The 25,526-nt window shown below is 31.3% G+C and overlaps 1 protein-coding gene across 4 annotated transcripts in view; it reads right to left on the bottom strand.

Moving 5' to 3' along the window:
- Positions 1-25,526, bottom strand: part of LOC145970372 (protein kinase C and casein kinase substrate in neurons protein 1-like) — a 70,651-nt gene that overhangs the window by 24,451 nt on the left and 20,674 nt on the right. The window contains exon 1 of one of the 4 annotated variants that reach the window (XM_083097102.1): positions 13,739-14,001. The exons of the other annotated variants lie outside the window; for them this stretch is intronic. The gene's annotated coding sequence lies outside the window, so the exon portion shown is untranslated. Of the gene's footprint in view, positions 1-13,738; positions 14,002-25,526 lie in introns of those variants that run through there. 4 annotated transcript variants of the gene reach the window in all.

Genomic DNA, 25,526 nt, shown 5'->3' with positions numbered 1-25,526 from the left:
CACTCTTTTAAAATTAGCGTTAAATCGAAGTGGAACTGTACCATTATCGTAGCGAATGAAATAATTCATGTTTTTAAATCGTCTCGACAATGTCAAGCGGAACGTTCATTCACATGTTCGCGCGATATATTCCGTTCATTTCCAGTTTTAATAATTAAAAGGTCCTCCCCCAAGTTTCAGCCTATATATTTAATTGACCGTTATAACAAGGTAACGAATTAAATAATTCAACTTTAAATTTTTTTTTGCTTCGAGACGTTTTATACGATTCCAAAATTAATTTCTATGAAAATGTAAAACCGCCGCGATCTCATTTAGTCATTATAACCAGATGGCTAATTAAACAGTTTTGCTTCACCGGTGCGCGCCCAGTATCACATTTTCCAATAATCGAACGTGAAACAATTGCGATGCTCCATGCGGAGATAACGATCCGGCCCGTGACGTGGTTTCAGGACGATGAAGGATGTCTGCATCCGACAGTGAATCATAGCGACGATGGGCTGCCCGTTGGCAGGACAACGACAGCTTGACCAACGATACCTAATATTACAGTTTACACAATTACATCCGCAAATTTACGTCCAAGATCTAGGTTAATACGAGTCCCATTAATTAAACAACTTATGGTTATTTTAAGTAGGACAACTTGAATTAAGAAAATGTAAAATCAATGAAAACAGATCGATCTTTGTGGACTTTTTCTGCCGCTCTGGTATATTTTAATCGATATATTTTAATGTTACACGTCAGAGAACAAAAAAAATGTGACCGTTATTTAAATGTTAACTTATAAAGTGAGAGAGATTAAAGTATTAACTAACAATAAGTCAAAACTACGTCGAAAGTAGGGATCTTGATCTTGAATCTTATCAGTATGGTGCGTCTTTTATTTAATCGATATATCTGATCGAAATGATAGCTGTATTTATGTACTTATAGTAGCGAACAACAAGTTTGCACTCGCTATTTTGAACTTGAAAATCGAGTCTCAAATGTAGGTCGTGCCACGCTTTGTTCATTGTATTAGTAGAAACGTCGGCGTCATTTCGCGCTTCGGTAGGAACAGACTGTGGCAAATGTCACAAACATCCCTTTATGCGCTTTATCGTTGTCGACACGAGCTTTTCTGCAATCACATTGACTTTTCCGAAAAACTTGGGAAATATATATTTTCTCATAAATTGTTCGTGCAATATTTTTTAAAATAATAATTACGAGCATTTTAGCTATAATAATTATGATCGTGACACAATATGTATAATTTTTTTACTATATTTTTGATCGTTAACAATCTTTGCAAACGATAAAGTGAATTATTCAGACGTGCAACTATTGAAACCCATCGAGTCTGTTTCTAGATATTTATGCATCTCTCTGCGAAACGTTGCAATGCATTGTTCTATCCGTACTATTCGCGATCGATCGGGGACACGAACGGGAGAAGATTAAAAATTTGCTGGCGCATGGCCAATTCTCGGGAAGCTCGAAAATTATTCACCAAGCATACAATGGAGATTTTCGCGTGAGTCCGATGATAATTTTCGTAATTGGAATGCGAGTCGTGCTAGTCGACAAAGTTGCGGTTGAATCGAAATAAATGGACGAGGTATTTCCTTGCAGTACAGATATTAAGAATAAAGGAGGAGGAGAAGGGGTCGAACATTGTGTAGATACGAATGCAGTGCATTTTAAACATATTTTCCTCTATTATACACGGCACTTTATGTAAGATGCCGCCTGTTCCGAAAAGAACGATCTCTCGATAGCGTGTTCGATAATACTTTTTTTAAAGCGTTTCTTCCGAGGGATCAACTATTGGCAATCATTGTACATTTCATCAGGAATATATTGCCGCAGTACAGTAAATAATTTTAGGAAATTCATGTTTTAGAAAAATATGAATTGAAATCATACTAGCAATATAAGACAAAAAGTAATATGCATTAGAAATATTTTTTAATTCTGCAGCAGTACTGGCAATATTGACAATAAAATAATAATAGGAATACCAAAAATACAAAAGCATTACTAACGATACAAAAGCAATACAATAGCAATGTTAGCAATAAAATGTATTGTACTGCCAAAAATGGCAATCACTGTACATTTTCTCAATGATAGTTGACCCCTCGAAAGAATTCTAACATTTTGATGTACCTACAATTATATATCTTGCGTTTTTAATACATAAACAATCTTACGTAACATAAAACAATCTTATAAAATAAAAATCGAAACTCTTTTGTAAATACATAGTTTTTCAAATGATATGCTCAATCCAGAAGTAAAATGCAAATTTTGTCATCACAAAATATCTATTGATGATGATCCCGATATCAAAAAAGAAACACTGCTAGAAGCTTCAACGATAATGACTACACACTTGAAACAAAAGCATGGAATTACCAAAGGAAAATGGAAATTATTACAACAATGGATCAAACAAATCGCAAGAAATGCGTATAAATGCCAAGCTTCGCCCTGCTATACAGGATGATTCAAAATAACCCCCTTGTCCCTGAAATGACACATTCTTGAATCAATTCTAAGACGATTTTTCCTTTGGCAAAATTTCGTCCAAAGCTTAGTTTTTGAATTATTAAAGGAAGTAGTTAACGTATGACGGGTCGAATATAAGAGGCAGGCAAGGGTGGCGCGATTCACCGTCAGACGCGGGTGCTTACGCGGGGCGCCTGCTGCGATCAGCTGGTCGCTATACACATACAGACACACATGCAAACACATACATTCTCTCTCTGTCTATCTGTCTGTCTGTCTGTCTGTCTCTCTCTCTCTCTCTCTCTTTCTTCTTTCATGAACTGTATTCTTTATAAACTTTAACGTAATCACATTTATTTACTCATTCGATGAGACGAGAAATTTACTAATGACTCTATCACTAATCACTATTAATCACTGTCGAATAATAACTGTTGGCGATTAAAAATCACTCGATGAAAGAAACACGCGCGGACACGTTACTATACGACGCGACGACGCGAGTTTCTTTCATCGAGTGATTTTTAATCGCCAACAGTTATTATTCGACAGTGATTCAAAAACTAAGCTTTGGACGAAATTTTGCCAAAGGAAAAATCGTCTTAGAATTGATTCAAGAATGTGTCATTTCAGGGACAAGGGGGTTATTTTGAATCACCCTGTATGTATTAGCATTTAACCTTTAATTCTAATTTCCATTATCGCTGCATGTATTACCGGGAATCGAACCCGGGACTTTTGGCTTTGCAGGCTAGTGCGCTGCCTACTGTGCCACGCTTCGCCCTGCTACATGTATTAGCATTTAACCTTTAATTCTGATTTCGATTACATTATTGACTTTGCTTTCATAAATTTGACGATTCGTAAAACATTACCTGAAAAAATAAGTGAGAAGTAATGCGTTTATGATGAGTAATTATTGTATTAATTTTCGTTGTAACATTAATGCAGGTTTGCGGTTAGCTTAACTTTTCGGCCGATTTTACTTATTGCCATCCCTATTTCTTTTATTTCATAGCACGTAGACGTGTGTGTGTGAAGCTGGCGTCTCATTTCGTGGAAACTCATTAATTATTGAGAGTTCTGGCTTTATTTTTAATAGTTCTAGAGTTCTTGATGAATTAAATTAATAGTTCTGGCCTTTAAAGCAAAAAAATAGCTCAGGACAAACTGAGACGCCAAGTTCACACAGCGTCTCACTTTGTCCTACGACATTTTCCTTATCAGTAATTGTCAGAATTCAAAAGATACATAGTTCTATTAGAGTTCTAAAGATAGTTCTACATTTTAAAAGTAAAAAATATTAATTAAAATAAAATAAAGGCACTCGGATCCCTATATGTACCCGCATAGACATGAGACGCCGGTCGATTTCTCAGAGTTCTGATTACTCTAAAACAGTTCTGGTATAGTTCCGGGCATGTACCATGCCTTTCCATAGAGTTCTAATCATAAAAATAATTAGAAATTTTTTTAAACAATTATTATGCCCAAAAAATGCATATTTTCCAGGATAAAGGTGAGACGCCGGTCGATTTCTCAGAGTTCTGATTATTCTAAAACAGTTCTGGTATAGTTCCGGGCATGTACCATGCCTTTCCATAGAGTTCTGATGATAAAAATAATTAGAAATTTTTTTAAACAATTATTATGCCCGAAAAATCATATTTTTCAGGATAAAGGTGTGAGACGCCGGTCGATTTCTCAGAGTTCTGATTATTCTAAAACAGTTCTGGTATAGTTCCGGGCATGTACCATGCCTTTCCATAGAGTTCTAATCATAAAAATAATTAGAAATTTTTTTAAACAATTATTATGCCCAAAAAATGCATATTTTCCAGGATAAAGGTGAGACGCCGGTCGATTTCTCAGAGTTCTGATTATTCTAAAACAGTTCTGGTATAGTTCCGGGCATGTACCATGCTTTTCCATAGAGTTCTGATGATAAAAATAATTAGAAATTTTTTTAAACAATTATTATGCCCGAAAAATCATATTTTTCAGGATAAAGGTGTGAGACGCCGGTCGATTTCTCAGAGTTCTGATTATTCTAAAACAGTTCTGGTATAGTTCCGGGCATGTACCATGCCTTTCCATAGAGTTCTGATGATAAAAATAATTAGAAATTTTTTTAAACAATTATTATGCCCGAAAAATCATATTTTTCAGGATAAAGGTGTGAGACGCCGGTCGATTTCTCAGAGTTCTGATTATTCTAAAACAGTTCTGGTATAGTTCCGGGCATGTACCATGCCTTTCCATAGAGTTCTAATCATAAAAATAATTAGAAATTTTTTTAAACAATTATTATGCCCGAAAAATCATATTTTTCAGGATAAAGGTGTGAGACGCCGGTCGATTTCTCAGAGTTCTGATTATTCTAAAACAGTTCTGGTATAGTTCCGGGCATGTACCATGCTTTTCCATAGAGTTCTGATGATAAAAATAATTAGAAATTTTTTTAAACAATTATTATGCCCAAAAAATGCATATTTTCCAGGATAAAGGTGAGACGCCGGTCGATTTCTCAGAGTTCTGATTATTCTAAAACAGTTCTGGTATAGTTCCGGGCATGTACCATGCTTTTCCATAGAGTTCTGATGATAAAAATAATTAGAAATTTTTTTAAACAATTATTATGCCCAAAAAATGCATATTTTCCAGGATAAAGGTGAGACGCCGGTCGATTTCTCAGAGTTCTGATTATTCTAAAACAGTTCTGGTATAGTTCCGGGCATGTACCATGCTTTTCCATAGAGTTCTGATGATAAAAATAATTAGAAATTTTTTTAAACAATTATTATGCCCGAAAAATCATATTTTTCAGGATAAAGGTGTGAGACGCCGGTCGATTTCTCAGAGTTCTGATTATTCTAAAACAGTTCTGGTATAGTTCCGGGCATGTACCATGCCTTTCCATAGAGTTCTAATCATAAAAATAATTAGAAATTTTTTTAAACAATTATTATGCCCGAAAAATCATATTTTTCAGGATAAAGGTGTGAGACGCCGGTCGATTTCTCAGAGTTCTGATTATTCTAAAACAGTTCTCGTATAATTCTGGGCATGTACCATGCCTTTACATAGAGTTCTGATGATAGCAATAATTAGAAAATGTTTAAAACAATTATTTTTACTGAAAAACGAGTATTTTCGAGTATAGAGGTGATATGCTGGTCATAATTCGACAGTTCTGTTTATTCTAAAACAGTTCTCGTATAGTTCTGAGCATATTAATGACTTTTCCAAAGAGTTCTAGTTTTGAAAATGGAAACAGCTTAAAAAAAGAAAAAATTTATTCAAAAAATTGTAACTATTTTTATCATCATAACTATTCGGAAAGGCACTGTACATGCTCAGAATTATGCCAGAACTAGTTTAAAATAAACAGAACTACCGAAATACAGTTAGCATATCACCTTTATCTTCGAAGATGCTTGTTTTTTGGGTAAAAAAATTGTTAAAAAAATCGTTTAATTATTTTCATAACTAGAACTCTTTGGAAAATTCATTAATACGCTCAGAACTATGCGAGAACTGTTTTAGAATAAACAGAACTGTCGAATTACGGCCAGCATATCATCTCTATACTCAAAGATGCTCGATTTTTGGGTAAAAATTGTTTCAAAAATTTTCTAATTATTTTTATCACTAGAACTTTTTGGAAAGGCAATGAACATGCCCAGAACTATGCGAGAACTGTTTTAGAATAAACAGAACTGTCGAATTACGGCCAGCATATCATCTCTATACTCGAAAATACTCGTTTTTCGGGTAAAATAATTGTTTTAAACATTTTCTAATTATTTCCATCATCAGAACTCTTTGGAAAGACAATATACATGCCCAAAAATGTACGAGAACTATTTTGTAACGAACAGAACTCTCGAAAATCGATCGGCGTCTTACCTCGATATATATAAGTAAGAGATTTGCTGGTGTTTCCAATCGACTTTTTTTGACAAAATTACCAGAACTATCACTAAAAAATATCAGGAACTATAGAACTCGACTGCATACGTGAAGAACTTCTTTTTATTTTTGATCTGCTAGAAAATGATCTGCTACGGGAAGTTAGCAGATCATTTTTTCGATCGACGTTTTTTTGGATAAAATCACCAGAACTATTATAATACTAAAAAGTATCAGGAACTATAGAACTCGACTGCATGCGAGAAGAACTCCCTTGTATTTGTGATCTGCTGCGAAATGATATGCCAACTTCACCGACATCACGTAGACTGCTTGCGAAACGTAAGACGCTCGAGTCAGGGCGGTAAAAATTATAAATTACAGTTTAATTGCTCTATACATTTACAGAGTTTACAGAGTTATTATTGTTATGATTATTATTATTATTATTATAAAGTCAAAAGTAACACTAAAATGAAACACAATTGTTAATCGTACATATATATACAATTAATATATTTTCCATTTTGTTTCTAGTGTTCTAATTTTATAATAATTAATATTATAATTATAATAACTTTAGAAAGAATAAAAAGTGTAAGAAATATGTGTCGAACGATTTATAACTATAATCATTTCTGAACTCGAGCGTCTTTCGTTTCCGCGAGAAGTCTAGAGAAACTATGAAATAAAAGAAGTGGGGAAAGCAGTAGACAAAATCGACAGAAAAGTCTAACTAAGCATGAGCCTGCATTAATGTAACACAAATTTATAATTATATCGATTGTTTATATCTTCTTCTTTCAATTAACTCCACTTATCAAACATCGACAAAGAATTAAAGTAACATTACATATTATATGACATGATCTATTATTGATTTTATAAAAATAATTTATCAAACGTATTGTGTGGACAAATATTTAAATAATAACCGATATTAGGTTTCATATAATTTATTGATGACATGAATTAATTATAATGAATATAAAATATTGATGTAACTTGATATTTGATAATTTGGTAATGAATAAAATGACATTTTTATATGTAAGCATAATATTGCATCTGTTTAATTTATAATTATTTCAATGAACTTAAAAAAGCTTGTTACAATATTCGATTAATTTATATTCATTGATCCGATGATTTATGTTTAACGAATTAATTTTTGCTAATTCAAAAATATCCTGCAGGAATTGAAAAGCAGTTTCTACTAATACTAATATTTATTCTAACACATATTTACAATTATGTAATTTTTTTTGTAATTATTAATTTTGTAATTATTAAGATAAGATTATGAGCTGTAGATTAGCAAACTGTAAAAGTAGCAATTGTAAAAGTTAAAAAATGTTTTAAGCAGGTATAATTATATATTAATATATATATTTATACACAAAAGTTAAACATTTTTATACAATTTATTCTTTTTTCATATCAGCTTTCATATTCTTTGCAACTTTTTTGTTTGAATAAACAAAAAAGTTGCAAAGGCCATACATATATATATATATATATATATATATATATATATATATATATCGGCCGAAAAGTTAAGCTAACCGCAAACCTGCATTAATGTTACAACGAAAATTAATACAATAATTACTCATCATAAACGCATTACTTCTCATTTATTTTTTCAGGTAACGTTTTACGAATCGTCAAAAATTTATGAAAGCAAAGTCAATAATGTAATCGAAATCAGAATTAAAGGTTAAATGCTAATAATACATGTAAGCAGGGCTATGGCTAAGACATATATACATATATATATATATATATATGTATGGCTTTAGCGGGACTTGAACCCGCGACTCTTCCTATGGCAGGCAAGAGCTTTACTGCTTACTCAGCCACACGCCGCCCCTATATATGTATATGTATATATATATATATATGTATAAATATATGATCTATGGTGCCAGATACGATATCAACATAAAGAAGATTTATTAAATGTATAGTTAGATGTACAAAAATATTTCAAAGAAAATGATAACACAAAATGCAGTACTTGTGGAGTACTTCATCTCTTTAAAAAAGAAATAAATTTAAAATTATACATATAAGTTAAATGTAATTATCAGAATAATGACTCAGAATGTTGAAAGTGGCAATATTTGAAAGAAAATGATATAATAAGTTACTTGGATAAAATAAACTTTAAAAATGAATAATTTTACAGGTTTTACGATTAATATGAAAATGCATTTAACTAATAAAATTTATAAAATTATAATAAAAGATTTTCGCGCGGTAGTTAGATATTTCAATATTTTAATAAATCAATAAGTCGAAACTTGGCGACATTTTAAGTAATTCTTTCAATTTAATAAAATATTTATTCGATCTTTATCATATCAAAATATTTTCAACAATTTAAAGCTACAAGAAATGCTACTACAAATGTTTTGGCAATTAAAAATAAATCGTTCAAAATATGAGAGTTATATGCTAAGTTGATGTTTATATTAGAAAAGAAATGGCCAATAATTTTTTTATTTTATTAAGATTTTAATTATCGATTTTAACCATGAGATTTTTCTGATAGAATTTTTGGGACATTATTTAGTATTTTCAAGAAAAACTCACATTTTCAAACAAGATTTTTAATTCAAAACTAGGAACCTCTCTCTTGAAAAATATCAACAATCAGATTTTTTTATGATTATTATAGATCGATATCATCGAAAATTGTGCACATAACTAACCAAATTGGAAAAAGCACGCGTATTAAGTTAAGCATATGCAAACCGTATGCCTATAGCATATTTTTTAAATATTATAAAGAACCTGTATAGCCCTTATAATCGCCTAAATGCTTTATTTTGCACTTTAACGAACGTCGGAACGGTCGGTCTTCTATTACGTGAGATGTTGGAGGTGCTCTTCTCCGTCGTTGGAGTGCAGAAATTCATGCAGAACGATCGTGAAGATGCAATTAGTCGGAGTTGCTCCCATTGGCCTTCAAGCGAAGCATGTTAATCCACCTGTACGATCCTTAAAGGCTCTTCCAGATCGAGATTATTCACGTTAAGGAGGATGAAAGGCTCGAATCTGAAGATCAACTTCGCAAAGCCGAAATTCAAACATTTATCAGGGATATGATTGAAAAATTCAGCAGTCTGGTTTCCTCTAATCTCAGCAGACTTTGAGTAGAAAAGTTGACAATGAAATAAAATAACAAATACAATATAAAATATTTTTTATCGAATATATAAATTAAATAATTTATATAGATTAAATTTAATTAATAATAGTAATTTTTATAGATTGAATAATTTTGTAAAAATTCCAAATTTTGAAATTCATTATTATAATGTTATGTTTTAATAAAGTGTTAATAAGAGTTGCAATAACAGTTGCGATAAAAAATTTTAAAAAATTTATTTAAATTAATCCATCTTGCCAATCTTTGATCATTATTTATTGTTTCATATTAATATAATTAAAATATTTAAAATTCAAAACGGTTATAAGGGCTGTATATGCTTAACTTAAAATATGTTGCTTCCAATTTGATTGCTTACGTGCATAATTTTTTATAATTAATAATTATATAAAGAGAATTATGATTTGATTCTTCAAATCTTTTCCAGATTTCTATAATTTAGCCTTTTTTAAAAATGTGACATTTAAAAAAAATTTTTGAAAAACATTTTTAAAATTATATCCGAAAAATATCGAAAAGATATAATGTATATGAATTATTCTAAAGTATAGTTTAGCCTACTTGAGCTCTGGCAGAGCACGTTAATAAATAAAAGCGGTGATGCGTGTACATACGTAGAAGATGGCAAGATGTGGCACGGTTGCATGCAGTTTCTTTTCAATTTGAAAGATTGATTTTACGGATACAAAAGACAGTCTTACGAAGAGAGGGACTTCGTTATCGATCGGATGAAACCACCTACTTTCTCTTGTGTCTCGCTCGACACACAATCCCGCTATATGACACGCGATCGGGAAGCTATCGCATCAGTATCTTTCTCAGGATTTAAGCATATTATATTGCACGTCATAGATCCGTGCCGTATCAGGTGCTAAGCATCTTTTTTCGCGAAAAAAATTCCGTCACTGCGATATCTACGATCATAACAAGTTATGGAGATATATCTTTTCTCACGATACGTTACTCCATTCCAGATATTCTGCATATATTTTAACATTATATTTTATATTGTTTAATAGTTTGATATAGGTGCAACTTGTATATTGTATGGAAAGTTTGGTCATCGTTGCATCAATTTTTTTTACCACGACTCTGCTAATTTTGTCATATGAATTATTGAGCAAATTTAACAGAAGATAAGTTTTACAAGGTATGCAATATCTACCCCGTTAAGTGCTTCGTATTTTTCCTTTACAGAGTATCTCGACTAGAACATCGAGAAAGACGGGGAAACGGATGAGAGTAGCAAGTAGGGTGACAGAAGAAGGGGTTTTGAAATATGTGGAGCGTAAAGAGGCCGACGAATTTCAGCATCTATTGGCATTGGATCGTGACATGTAGATTGATAGCAACTCTCTGTTGTTTATAAATTATATTTTCAGGTCTCGCGACGCGATACAAAATTGTCTCTATTAAAAAAGGAACCAAATAAATTGTAAAAATATTTAATCCCTTTCATTCTAGTGATAATAATTTCATTTACAAAAAATTTACAAAAACAAAATTATATAGAGCATTTAATTACTTTTAATTATTACATATTATCCAATTATTAATTATTATATATAATATTAATATTAATATATTAATTATTATATATTATTATTATATTAATTATTTGATACAAAGATCTTTTAAAATGTTAATTAAGTTTATAATAAATAAGGATCTCGTCGAGAAGAAAGAGAACGTGGTTATCTTGCCACGCAAGTTTAATTAGAATCAGTGCAATAATTAGGTATAATGAAAGTAAATTGTTAAATTATTTTATTGTACAATTCTCTCATTGTCGGTAACTAAGAAAAAAGATGCTCGTTAAAATTTTCGTCGTGGACGTTGTTGATTATGCTCCCTCATGCGATAAGCATACATTCGAACCCTCGCTAATGCAATTCCATGAGCCATGATCGAATTAGTTTCTGAACGAGGCGAGCCAAGGTTAATAATGGCCAAGTACGGGATGTAACGTGACATCGATTAAATCGTGCGACCTAATTTGCGCTAAAAATACCTGCTCGATGAATAATCCTCGAATACTTTGAATAATTTTACAATGAGTGCATACGAATAGTTTAATGGACAAAAATCTGTATGCTCTTAATCTTAATAATGAAAATCGTAATTTTCTGTCTGAATAAATTATTTAACAAATTAAATTTATCGAGCTACGAACAAATGATTAAATAATATATATAAAAATATTCCATTTAAAATTAAGTACATTTAAGCGTATTTAAGAATTAAAAAATCATTTCGAGGATTTCAGACAGTTTTTAGAAATTTTCCTTTGGTCGATACTTTTTAAAAAGTAAGAAATGACTAGGGAGGGAAATAGTTCCCTGCTTTTGTGAGTACCACAAAAGATCCGTTAGTTTCTAAATAGCAGCGATTGCATGTGTATAAGTATAGATTGTACATTGTAGGTAGGTATCCGCGAAGGGAGAAGAGAGAAAAGGGCGAGATCCTTCGAGCGTGAATGTGTGTTCACGCACACATACGCGAAACGCATAGTTTGTAACACGTTTACACAGGGAACAATATACGGTCCACCAGGTTTTTGCGTATTACGCAAAAATGTTTGCGTAGATTAAAAAAAAAGGCGCGCAACCGCATGTATAACCATGGGAAGCTCAACAATTTTTACGTTTCCCGAAATATGCCAATTAAGAGACATTCTTTCATTGCACGCACAAAAGTGAATGCGAGATGAAATGACATTCCATCTGTCTCATTAGCTTTTGATATTTCTAAAATTATTTGAATGATATTTCAACCTCGATATTTATTTATATAATTTTTCGGCTTTAATGAAAAGTATCCGATTATTTTTAATCAGCAATTTTTTCAACTTTAAATTTCTAAATTACATGATTTCATTAATGCCTGATATATTTAAATATTTGGCTATAAGCGGAATATTTGTGTGCGGACAACATTAATTAACAGTATTTCTCCTGTTTTGCGCAATTTTTTGATTTTGAACATTCTGAGGATTCTAGTAGGACTCAACTTCAAATCGAAATTTTGTCAACATTTCACAATTTGATTAAAATGAAATCTAGCATTATCGAAGGTGATACGAAAACAAATTCGCGCATATATATTCGCACGATAACGACGCACACAAGTCCACAGGATGTCGCCCGCAGCGAAGCGTGTCCGTGACTGACTCGCACTGATAGATGCGTGCAAGGGAACTCCATGTTTAGCGTTTCTTAAGGTCAGCCAATTTAATGTTCATATATATGTATATACACACACCACTTTGAGTATTTCTATCTATATGTGAAGAATTAATGCGCGAGTAAAGGTGCACGAGCGTGAAAAATTAAAGCCCAATGTGATTATGCGAATTTGATAATAATGTTTTAATAATAATGTAAGTTTTGATGTTTATGGGAGCATGAATTGTTAAAAGCGATCCACGGCGATGAAATTTAATGAGTTCCCCATATATAATCCACTCCCTATTAATTATTCAAGGAATTGCCGCGTAGAAGAGACGACGCAAGCGTTTCGTGACCTTGTAGAGGTATTCCCGATTGCACTTAACACCAGACACTCTTAAGCTACGACACGCACTAATGAACCGCATGTAGTGTATTTTTTAAATGAGTTTGCGTTCCGCAGATGAACCTTTTGCGCCCGTGACTTTCCATCTACATCGAACATCATATATGGTTCGAAATTTGCACTGCTTTAAAGTTAGCATAGGTTTAAACAGCAATAAGGATACATCAATTGAACATCTTGAGCGGGTGTAGATCCAGTCCAGACCCATCAACAACTTCAGTCTTCAATTTTAGATTCAAGACTTGAAACTGGAAATTTCGGAAATAATTAAAAAAAAATATATAAAAAAAAAATTCGGAAATATTTCGTTGAAATAAACGCGATCGACCAAGATCAAGATTATAATTCCGAACTTCGTTATTTCCGCTCGGATCGGAGCGGATGTCGAGTCGGAATTAGAATCGAAAGCTGACGCATGACGACGAACGTTCCATTAGTTTCTCAATTTTTATAAGCTGACTCGGAAGTTTTAACTTAGAGCTTCAACGCAAGCTTTATTGAAGTAAGCTTCCCTAAAAAGAAAAAAAGAAAAAAAAACGCGAACCAGTTCGACTAGCGACGCAGACTTCCTACCTTGGCAACGCATGGTTGAACGATGCAGCTCGTCCAACAGGATGCTTTTTTCGATTTCACTGATACACAGGCACAACCACAGCTACGCACCGACGTGATACGCGCACCACTTGGATAAAAGCGGCTGGGAGAAAACCCGGATGCCACGTTCCGTACAGATTTATAAATAAATCGTGGTTCCCTTGCACAGGTCGGACGTGCGATCCACGCGACACGATGGTCGGACACGGACTGATGTAGAAGAAGGCTCGTGATGCGCTCGTAACTGAGGACGCAGCTGAATGATCGTGAGAAAAAATACCTGTTATTACGCGACACGCCACTATAACAGGTAGCGCTCTGCGCCGAGACGAGAAACTCTGTTAACTCCTCCATCGCAAACGGGGATAATCGAATTATTCCGGAGCAGTTTTTCATCATTAACAGTTTAATCTCGAGATTATTCTCATTACTGTGTCGTGTGTATTTTTATTTGCACGATGTTAGCGTAGTTTCAATTTTTTAGCACTTTGGGCCATACGCATACATTTTGTTATAATATTTTCAGAAAGGTGTTAGAACTTTTAGAAAGTGAATTCTCTATCATATTATATAAAAAATTATTTTAATGACAAATGATAAATTAATAATGTATGATATATTATATATAATATATATGATCATTTGAAATGTTAATTATATGGATACACAACAAGTATAACAGCTAATGACAAGATTATTATGAAAAAATTATTTTAATGCGAGATGATAAATTACTAATGATATAATTATATATTATATACTATATGATTAATCTATATGATTAATCGAAATGTTAATTGTATAGTATACTATACCTACAACAAATATAACACGGTCGATGATAAGATCATAACTATAATAAGATATTATAATAAGTTAAAATATGAATTAGAATAAATAAATATATAAAGAAAAATATAAAAAAATAGTTTAATAAATTATGACACAATATAAAAATATTTTCTTGACATATGTTTTTCTCGAAAAGAGGAGAGTATTTCGTTTTTACAACTATAAGTGTTATTACTAATCGATTATATGAGGCCATTCTAAAGTCAATGAGCTATTTATGTTAATGATTTCTAGTAAAAAATAAGAATGACAAATCAATGTACTTTCACGAGGATGGTCACTGTCCAAGGTCGACATAATAAGACGAACAGAAGGCTTACGTAAGAATTCATTCGTCACAAGAACTTATTTACATATAGTGCTAATTATGCCTCTGTCGAGGTGCGCGACTACTGAAAGTGCATATATGCATGGAATTATAACTTCAGTCAAGGCAAACAATTCTCGAGGATGTCTCGTTTAAAAATCGCAGAGAATGTTCTAATTATAAATGATATCTCTCAATGATCTTGTTTCAATTTTATCACAACTAGAAAACGGAGATTATAAACTTTTGTATTTCTCTGTATTTCTTAATTATTCGCTTATAAATATTTACACTTATAATGTTTAAAATATCTTTTCTTTTATGGTTATTTATTATATTATTTTGTGTAGAATAGATATTATGATATATTACGATATTATTTATATATATATATATATATATATATATATATATATATATATGTATCGTTTATAAAAATGTAAATAAGAATCAGAGAGAGAAAGAGAGAGAGCAAGCGAAAGGGACAGAAGAGGATAATGAACTCGGCCAATTTATGTAGGTAACAAGCACGACACGATAATATCGCTTAATTGTACATATTTATTAGTGTTTTTTATGCAGTATGTCGCTGCAAAACTGCTGGTACTCATCAGACTATAACCAAGGTCGGTACTTACGCGTATTATCTAACGGTAATTTGAATCTGCGACACGTTTAAAGATGTGACGAAAATGAGAGTGAACATACATAACAGTTTATCAACCTATTTTTTATTTTAATTCTTCCTTTTTGTAATTTCTTTATATATAATATTATATTTATTATTTATTTTTGTATTTAGTAAACAAGTTTTTTACTCAAATTTATTATATATATGTTTTCTCAACAATTCTCCAAATTTTATGTAGATTCTTTTCTTATATCTTTTTTCTAGCAGAAGTCATCATTAGAAAATACTTCTTAATGAAATGATGATGACTGTTATATTCGCAGTTTCTAAAGAGAAAAGAGATTATTCATATCATAGATGAGATAAAATTATAGTTTTCTATTAGATATTCTCTCTCTATTTTATTGCTTTTCCTCATAAGTACATTTATAATAAAACTTGCATAAATATTCTTAATTCGCGGAATTCTGTTTGTTAATTCAGGCATAAATATTTTTATTGATTAAGTTGATTATCCTATCCAAGGCCGAGTAATTTCATTACTGTAATTAAAAGCTTTCATGTCAATATCTTTTTCTTTTCTTACAAGAAAAATCTTTTAATATTTTGTAATAATTTATATTATAATAATTATTATTTGCGGCCTTTTATCTGATTTTATTAAATTTCTTCTTAACAAATTTATAATTTTTTAAATGTTGAAATTTCTTAATAATTTTTTTAATGTTGAGTTGAAGAAAAGTTTTAGTGTAAATTAAAAGAATGTCCCAGAAACACATTTACGTCACCATTTTATTCGTGTTTATCTAGAGATCCACGAGAAACGGCAAATGAGCGATTGGAAGGTGTGCCAGGTGTTTCTTGTCTCTATTGATTAGACTACCGATTGTAGAACGTAAGAGGATTGGCTTCCTAGTCGACTACAACGTGATGGATCGAGAGGCCATATTGTGTTCAATCCTATTACAAATCCGCCAGTGATTATACTACATGGAAATGCGTCGCCTTTTAATATCGCGGTACAAATGACAAAAATATGGACGAGATATTTGATCAAATATCGATCAATATTGCCGCTGACATTTGCAGATCTCGAAATACATTTCGTCCTCTGTTAAATTTTATGGATAAATTATAAAAATATTAAAGTTCAGATAACCTTGGATGCAAATTTAAATCTAGAATGAGATGTAAGTTAATTCTAGGACGATTTGATATATATATTTATTTATGATATTTATATGTATTTTCATTTAAAAAGAAAAAGGAAGATACGAAATAAAGTAAAAATGTAATAATTAAATTTAGAGTATCAAATATGCGATTCTAAAAAATTCTGGAAAAATAATTATAATAGTATCCGCTTTGTCTGTAATGTTAATGATGATATGTTATTCATTTCTGGCATTATTATTTCGCGGAAATATAGCGTACTGATTGGCTATTCAGCAACTCGTGAACGTCGCGCACCATCTCCTCTTAACTCAAGTGTCCCGTAATGTTCATACGGATAATGCATGCAAACTTGGTCTGATTGGCTTAATGAGGATATACCTGCATCTGAATAGCGAGTGCAAATTATGCGCGCGTGATCTTGGAACCTATATTAATGTTATGATTATGTATTATTTTCACTTTACCGATGGAAGCAACAGTATGTAAGATGGAGTAACCGAAGATGCTAATTCTCATAGGTGTCTGAGTTAAGAAAACAAATTCAATAATTGATATAATATACAAAACTAAAACTTTCACACTCTATTATTTCCTCCTATTCCTACGTTCCTAATGAAATACATTAATTATTGTACAATATGCTTTTTAGTTTTTTTTTAAATATTTATTTATTTATTTACTTATTTTTTTATTTCGATATTTTTTTTATATTTTTATAAATATCTATTTCTGATAAAAGAGTATCCTAAATTATATTTCTCCCGATTATTTGAACTCGATATTAAATATTAGATAAAAAGAAAGTGCGATGATATTGTAATAATTGAGCTCTTAAAATGAATTTGAGACATTAGAATGTCTCGATCTATCTTTTGCGACGTTTACGACAGCTTTCTTTATCGCGGACCTAAATAGAATCGTTAATTAACGTGTTATCGGGTTCAATACTCGCACGACATTCATCGGTGCTGAGATTAAGAGGTTGTAACGCAAATGAATGCAGTCCTGCCTGGCGGCCATGCACGATGGAGCTTCACTTTAGGAATTACAGCGCTCAACGTTCCGGCATTTTTCCTCTCCTGCTCGCTCATTTTCCATTCCTTGTACATACAGCACCGCATCGCGTCGCACGAAAGTTGCACAATTAATTGCAATCAGCGTAGTGTTTCTCGTTACTCTCCTGACGCTTGCTTGTCGGGAAGATCCCGGGTATAATAACGTTCCCCTCGCGTGAAGTGGAAATTTAAGGATGCATTGGGATGCATCGTTCCAGTATATATCCACTGTATATATCCACTTATAATTTTAAGGACCTGAGATCCCAAATCTACAAGAGACTCGCTTTTTTAATTAGCTAATCTAAACAAATTATCTGATCTATCGTTAAAAAAATTTACCACAAATATCTTCTAAAGTAAGTAAAAAATATCAATATATAATTTCTCCAAGATAAAGATAAAATGTAATACGTAAAGACACATGATGTTTGTTATAACAGATTAATCTTCGAAGCAGATAGCCATGAAACTATAACAGACAAGTATGTAAGATAAGAATAAAAGATATTAATTATAAACGACACATTTTTCCCATTTGTCATAAAAGAGACTCAGTAAATGTCAATATTATCGCAAATAATGATGCAAATAATAGTGTCAAGGGTTTAAAATATAAATATAACTTTGATGCAACATTGATAAAAATACAAACGTGATTCTACACATCTTTGAGTTTCTCAATAAAGCTGTTAAATTTTATCCGAGGGGTCAACCATTGGCAATCATTGTACATTTCATCAAGAATATATTGCGGCAGTACAGTAAATATAATTTTAGGAAATTCATGTTTTAGAAAAATATGAATTGAAATCATACTAGCAATATAAGACAAAAAGTAATATGCATTAGAAATATTTTTTAATTCTGCGGCAGTACTGGCAATATTGACAATAAAATAATAATAGGAATACCAAAAATACAAAAGCATTACTAACGATACAAAAGCAATACAATAGCAATGTTAGCAATAAAATGTATTGTACTGCCAAAAATGGCAATCACTGTACATTTTCTCAATGATAGTTGACCCCTCGAAAGAATTCTAACATTTTGATGTACATACAATTATATATCTTGCGTTTTTAATACATAAACAATCTTACGTAATATAAAACAATCTTATAAAATAAAAATCGAAACTCTTTTGTAAATACATAGTTTTTCGAATGATATGCTCAATCCAGAAGTAAAATGCAAATTTTGTCATCACAAAATATCTATTGATGATGATCCCGATATCGAAAAAGAAACACTGCTAGAAGCTTCAACGATAATGACCAAACACTTAAAAAATGAGCATGAAATTCTGATTTTGCAGCAGTACGAATATAGTGGATGAATTCACTTTGCGACTTTCGTTAATTACAAATTCATTTCGCGTTGCGCGATTTTGTGTTACTTAATTGTAATCGCTATATTTAGTTACGTGTGCGAATCTGTTTCACTCTTACGAGCACTTACTCGTATTGCAACGAAAGCAATTTACAGGAGATCGCATAACGCGGCCATTAAATGAGTTGTTGGACGGTCAGCTGTATCATGTGCAAAGTTACGTGCATTCTGAATGAAAATTGCGAAACATCCGATTCAAACTTGCATCAGTTCGTTATCTGATTATCTTTAAATAATCACCATCATAGCAGAGAGTTCCAAAAGTTCCTTGATATAAAATTCAGTTATTCTTTGCGTCTTTAGACTTTACAAGAATCGAAAATTTATCTTTGCGACTAGATTAAAAAAACAAAATCATTTTAATTGACTTAAAGTTGCCAATACGTGTGCAAATCTCATGCGAATATTGCATGATCCCATCTGAGCATCGTAAAACGAATCGTTAATCGTTTTGCGACCGACCTTGAAGATATCTATCGTCGTGCAACAAGGTGTCAGATTGTGGGGATACTTGCAGCAAGGCCGTTCGATCGACGACAGCCAGACAAGACACAACGAAGGACTTCATAAGGAGGGTACAAGCGTTTCTCTGAAAATCGCACGAATTTATTCCGTGGGAACCGAAGAAAGAGACTCGTTATTTATTTCGTGTATATCGGATACTATCGGTATCTAGAAAATGGCGTTATTATATAAAATGATTAGATTTTCCGATTGCGAAAGTAAAGCGATAGATATTTCAGATCATCTCTACAACGTAAAACATATCCTACATTGAAAAGAAAGGAAATCGTAACAGCAATGTCGGTGTATTTTTATAAATACGAAAGCTAAAATTATTGATTCAAGCACGGCTGAGAAAACTTTTCTTGCGATAATGTATTATTGATCTTACCTCTTATTTTGTGTTGAGTGCTTTCCAAGAAATTAATTTTTTTTATAAAAAATAATACTTGAATATTTTATACTATTGTAAAAAAAATGATTAGGAAAAGTAGTGACCAAGTTTTATGCTCTATCCTTTGCAAGCTGTTGGATAGTGAGCGATAAAGAAAGTTCAATGTAAAGTAGCCTTATACACATTAAGTATGACATTATGAGTCACCAGCGAATTATGTAAAAGACATTCGCCGGTTATTCCCATATAATAACATTCGCGATAAGCTACAATGCCGAATGTATATGCATACAAAAATATCGACAGTCGGATATTGAAGTAAACTGATAAATTATTTTCGCGTTGTTGCTTCAAATATTGATCCAGTTTTTTTTTCAATGTGCAGAAATAAAAGAACAGAGTTCTATCCGATGGTGTTTTTAAAGAAAGCTCTTGCACGCGAAGCACTTAAATGAAAATGCTTAAGGAAAAGTGGCCCGGCAGAAAAAATAGAAAACTAATATAAAATATATTATTACTACGGATTACTATAGATATATCTCCACTTGTGTCTATCTCTACAGGTGTCTATCAAACCTAAAATCAGGTCAATCGTGCATCGTCATTAAAGAACTCAATGGGTTGCGAAAAATAGACTCGGAGACCTAAATAAGCAGATAATAAATAAACCTGACGATTGCCAAGTTTAATCGTGTAACAGATCGTGTTCCAATGTAATCGATGGATGAGTGTTCCGGTTGTTGGTCACCGATAATTCTTCGACACAAAGATTACAAGGACGATTCTGAACGCTGGATGTACGCTATTTTCATTTTACGTAATAAGGAGTCCTTGTCTATCGCATATGTTTTGGAATGATTATCGCGGCAAGATCTCTGGCAGAAGTAGGAAGTGTATCGACAATATTTTTGAACTTTTTTTTCGCGACATTACATCGTGTGTTGATGTGATCATTTTTTTATATTTTTTAAAGATAATTTGTTTAATGTGTAGATTACATATATATATATATATATATATATATATATATATATATATGTATAGATATATAGCGTGACTCATACAAATAGAAATATTATATAATTATAAATATACCGAAAAAAAATCTAGTGAAGATTGAAGTCTAACTGAATCCTAAAAAATACTTTTAATTATTAAAGAATTTTTAAATGGTATAGAATTATAAAATTATGCAAAAAACCTTAAAATAATGACTAAAAAGTCGAACAATTTTGAAAATATAAAAATAAAAAAATTAAAAAAATTAAAAGTTAAAATAATAGAAATTAATAAATATATGCTACCGGATATAAATATTCTAGACGAATTGCACATAGTTATGTAACGTGGCAACGAACAAAGTCATAATAATCCAGAATAACTTTCTTTCAAATGTGAAAATACGAGAACCTTGATCTCTCTTAACTGAAGAAAAAGATATTTAAGTCCGATTGTCAGTAAAAGGGTCAAGATGCGTCGAGAGCACATGACGTAAGCGTCGTCTGGCATCTTAATTGCATTCATAAACGGTCCCGACGGAGCCGTTGATACCGTTGGTCCGGGAATCAACTTCAAACAACCATTATCTTCATCACGCACGAGATCTCTTCGTAAGAACACGGGCTATTGTGAGCTCGTCCGGCTTCACCCACGATTTTTCTCCGACCGACATTCTACCGAGAATAGCAGCGGGCATCGCGCAACGAGATACGAGATATTCTCTCGCGGCTTAGTTGATGATGCAAACGCAACGTGTATCATGTCGTTGCTCGGGATTTTTACATCGTTGTTATGTCTTTCATTGCGTGTACCTTCGCGAATTTATTAACGGGCTTAGCTTGTTTTTATTTCAAAATAGTTATATGACACGTATATTTTTTGTAAGAAATTATAAGCATAAGTTATATATTTGGGATTTGTCAGTTGCTAACGTTAAATCTTGTGTAAATGATTGCGAATAAACATTTTCGATTATATATGTATATATAATTTTATTTTTAAATACATCTACCAGTACATTCAATATTTACTATTACTCAATATTTAATATTTATTATTCAATATATATTATTCATTACTATTTTTTATTACTTTTATTGTGGCAATTCTCTTGCTACAATAAAAGTAATAAAAAATAGTAATAATCTTGATAAATCTTGATGTAAATTTATCAGATTAAATCAGATATAAATTCAAAGTATCATCAAATTTATACAAATAATAAAATAATTTATTTACTTATTTAAAATAAAAAGTAATATAAAGAGAAATATTAAATTTTAAATTAATTAAAGTATAATTAGAGAAGATTATGCTTAATTGAAGTTGTTGGCGAAGTATTTCAACCTCGTTGCGGTATGTTTGGAAGAGAGAAGTGGATCATCGATTTGAGAGATTGGAATCCCAAAATCGGGGTCAACTTTGGCTGATATCTCTGCTAACAGTTGATAATTATGTTGCATGCATTGATCATCTATGAACCATATTGGTCTCGAATTGAGACATTGTCTCAAATTTTGGCGATATTATCTGCGACTTAAGCTTATTATTAAACTTTATCATGTGTTTAGATTTATGCGCTTTTATTAAAAAAAATAAATAAATAAAAATCTCTAATCAATATGTAATTAAAAATTACAATTAAGAATATTTGCAAAAGTTATGAAATATAAAACATTTTTCGTAGAATATAACAAATATCTAGGACTTGTGTTTTTAATTATACATTTTCTTAATCAACTTGTTAGTAACAAGTTCACTAATTAAGTAAATGAATATGATACATAAATGTGTAACATTTACATTCTTTTATAAAATATGTATTCCACGGAACGTGGAGAAAGCGGCTGTGCATTATATAATAAGATAGCAAATGCACTATTTTAGCGTTGCATCTAATCAATGGACGAATGGATTGGCAGGAGGCGAAAATTATAATTTCGATAAGTAGAATGTGTCTATAGAAACTTATACAGCTAGTATATAGCTTTCATAGCAAAACGTAACAGCGTGCAATTTTGACTATGAGACTGTAAGTTGCTCGCATTGACTCATTAACTTTAATGATCCGCACGATTTGTTTTCTCTTAGCGTTGTTTCACTTCCAAGACCTGGCATTTGGAGCACGAAAGCACTTGAATAATGGAAATGTACGGAGAACACGCTACACAAAGTATCGTCAATGTACCACCTGTCGCTACAAGTGCGATTGATCTACGCCCAGCTGATATAGATAGAATATGCTGACGTCAGGAGCATAATACATTAAATCCATACAGATCAAATTTCTTGATCCCATCGAAATGCGTGTTAATTTTAAACAAATATTGTTCGCTTCTATTTTATTAACTACTATTTACAACAAAAATAAAAATAAAAAAATTGGTTTTCTTCTGAGAGAAATTATATATATTTTATATTTTTAAATATGTTTATATTTTTAAATATTTTTTTATAAAAAGAGGTAGAGAGAGAGAGATTCCTCTCTCTCTCTCTTTCTCTCTGTTCTTAACAAATAAATGTACGTAGATATACAATTAAACAAAAATTAAAAATAAAAGCCATTAAAATTTTCCAGAGTGTTGTCATAATTTTAGAATTATCAGTTAGTTTATTCGAATATTTTTTATTACATCTTTTTCGAAATCGATATTCAATGAAATATAGATTAAAATTTTTTCTATTACGTATCAATTTTTAAATTTTTGCAAAATATAATAATGAAAAATTCGTATAAACAAAATGATCGAGATCTATCAAGAGTTCTGCGACAAGAACGGACTTTGTTTTTATTTCAAACAGCGAATTCCCATATTCCTACCGTGCTCCATTTTCACGGGTGATAAATTGCGAAAGTAGCCGGAGACTCTTTTAGGACATGTCGAGCAAACAAATAAATTTTACCAAAATCGCTCTTCCTTTCCGCCGCACGAGATTACTGTTAAGGCAAAAATGAAATATCGCGTCGCTGTGAATAACTTGGCGATTATGATATTTTTAAGTACAACGGAAATCCGATCTATATTTTTCGAGAAATTATTACATCTACGTTGCCTAGCATGAACCTAAAATATATCATCAAAGATTCACTAATTTTGATGTCATTGTATTAATTTAATGCCCAGTGAATTCATCGAAAATCGTTAATAGCCGCACTCTTATGTAGCGTAGTTTCAAAAATATTAAAAATTAATTCATTATGTTTCTAAAGAGAAAAATATTTTATTCAATATCGGATTTTACAATACATTAATTAAAATTTATGTATTTATTATATATTATTAATCTAAAACTATGTTTTAATAATATTTAATCTTGTGTAATAATAATAAAATGTGAATTTCATAATTATCTTATTTTTTTCTTTTAATAAAGTCTTCTCTACATAATCAGTTTTTATAAAATGCGGGCAATATCTCATAATTAGCTTTTACGGATAACATATTCGCTATTAAAAACCTGTCAGCAGATGGGGTCGCATCATGGACAAGATTAACGGTAAGGAAGAGAGAGAAAGAAAGATGAGACCCAGCAGAAAAAGAAAGTATAGAAGCCATTTCTCCTGCGCGAATACGTGCAGATTTCTCGACGAAAGCAAGAGAATGTGCTTATATTCTAAAGTGTAATGCGTGACGCCGATGGAAATTTAATTTCTAATCGAGTCGATTATCACCCAGACTTTTGCTATGAAACTCTTGTTACGAGAAAGCTCGATGAAATCATGTTTCTAGTTTAGACCTGATTAAATTTCAATTATTGCACTAAAAATCTGCGATTTTTAGAAGCCTTTAACAATCAAGAAAAGATCTTTTGTTACGTATATTATCAGACACACATATAATAAAAACATTAAAGGAATAAATTTATATTTATAATAAAATATATTTATCATGTGTGTAAAAAAATTATTTTTAAAGTTAAATAATTCAACGAATAATTACTTTTTCATCTATCTCTATTTATTAACTTTCTTAACTTTCGAGAAACACTTATTTCTAATCACTATACTTTTGGTATGAAAACTTTTTACTTTACTCCAATTTATTTCCCGACCTTGCTCGGTTGTTCTTATAAACTTGGCTATTTGTATCGAAAAACTCGACTTGAAAGATGATTTGGCTGGAAATCGATTTCTATTAGCGATAAAGCGTTTGTAAAAAAGTTCGTTAGAGAAAGCCCGTAGTATATTAATTGCTAATTTTCAGTCATATTAACCCAAATCGAGACATACTCGTGGCTAACACGATATACATTAATTATTACTAGCAGATTGATTTCACCTGATTACACGATTTATGCTTATATATAATCGCGCAACGTAAAAATATAAAGAAAATTTTTAGTTCAAACTTAGAAATAAAAATTTTATGTTTTTTAGACTCACATAATTTTATATATTTGATTTACCTAACATAATTGTTTTTGATATATATATAATTTATTCTATTAATTAC

This window comes from Camponotus vicinus, unplaced genomic scaffold (genome assembly GCF_025532165.1).
Source record: "Camponotus vicinus isolate PSW18456_S1 unplaced genomic scaffold, iyCamVici1.0 SCAF_4, whole genome shotgun sequence".
Lineage (NCBI taxonomy): Eukaryota > Metazoa > Arthropoda > Insecta > Hymenoptera > Formicidae > Camponotus > Camponotus vicinus.
Note: the sequence above shows the minus strand (reverse complement) of the source record. Positions and strands in the feature narration are given on the sequence as shown.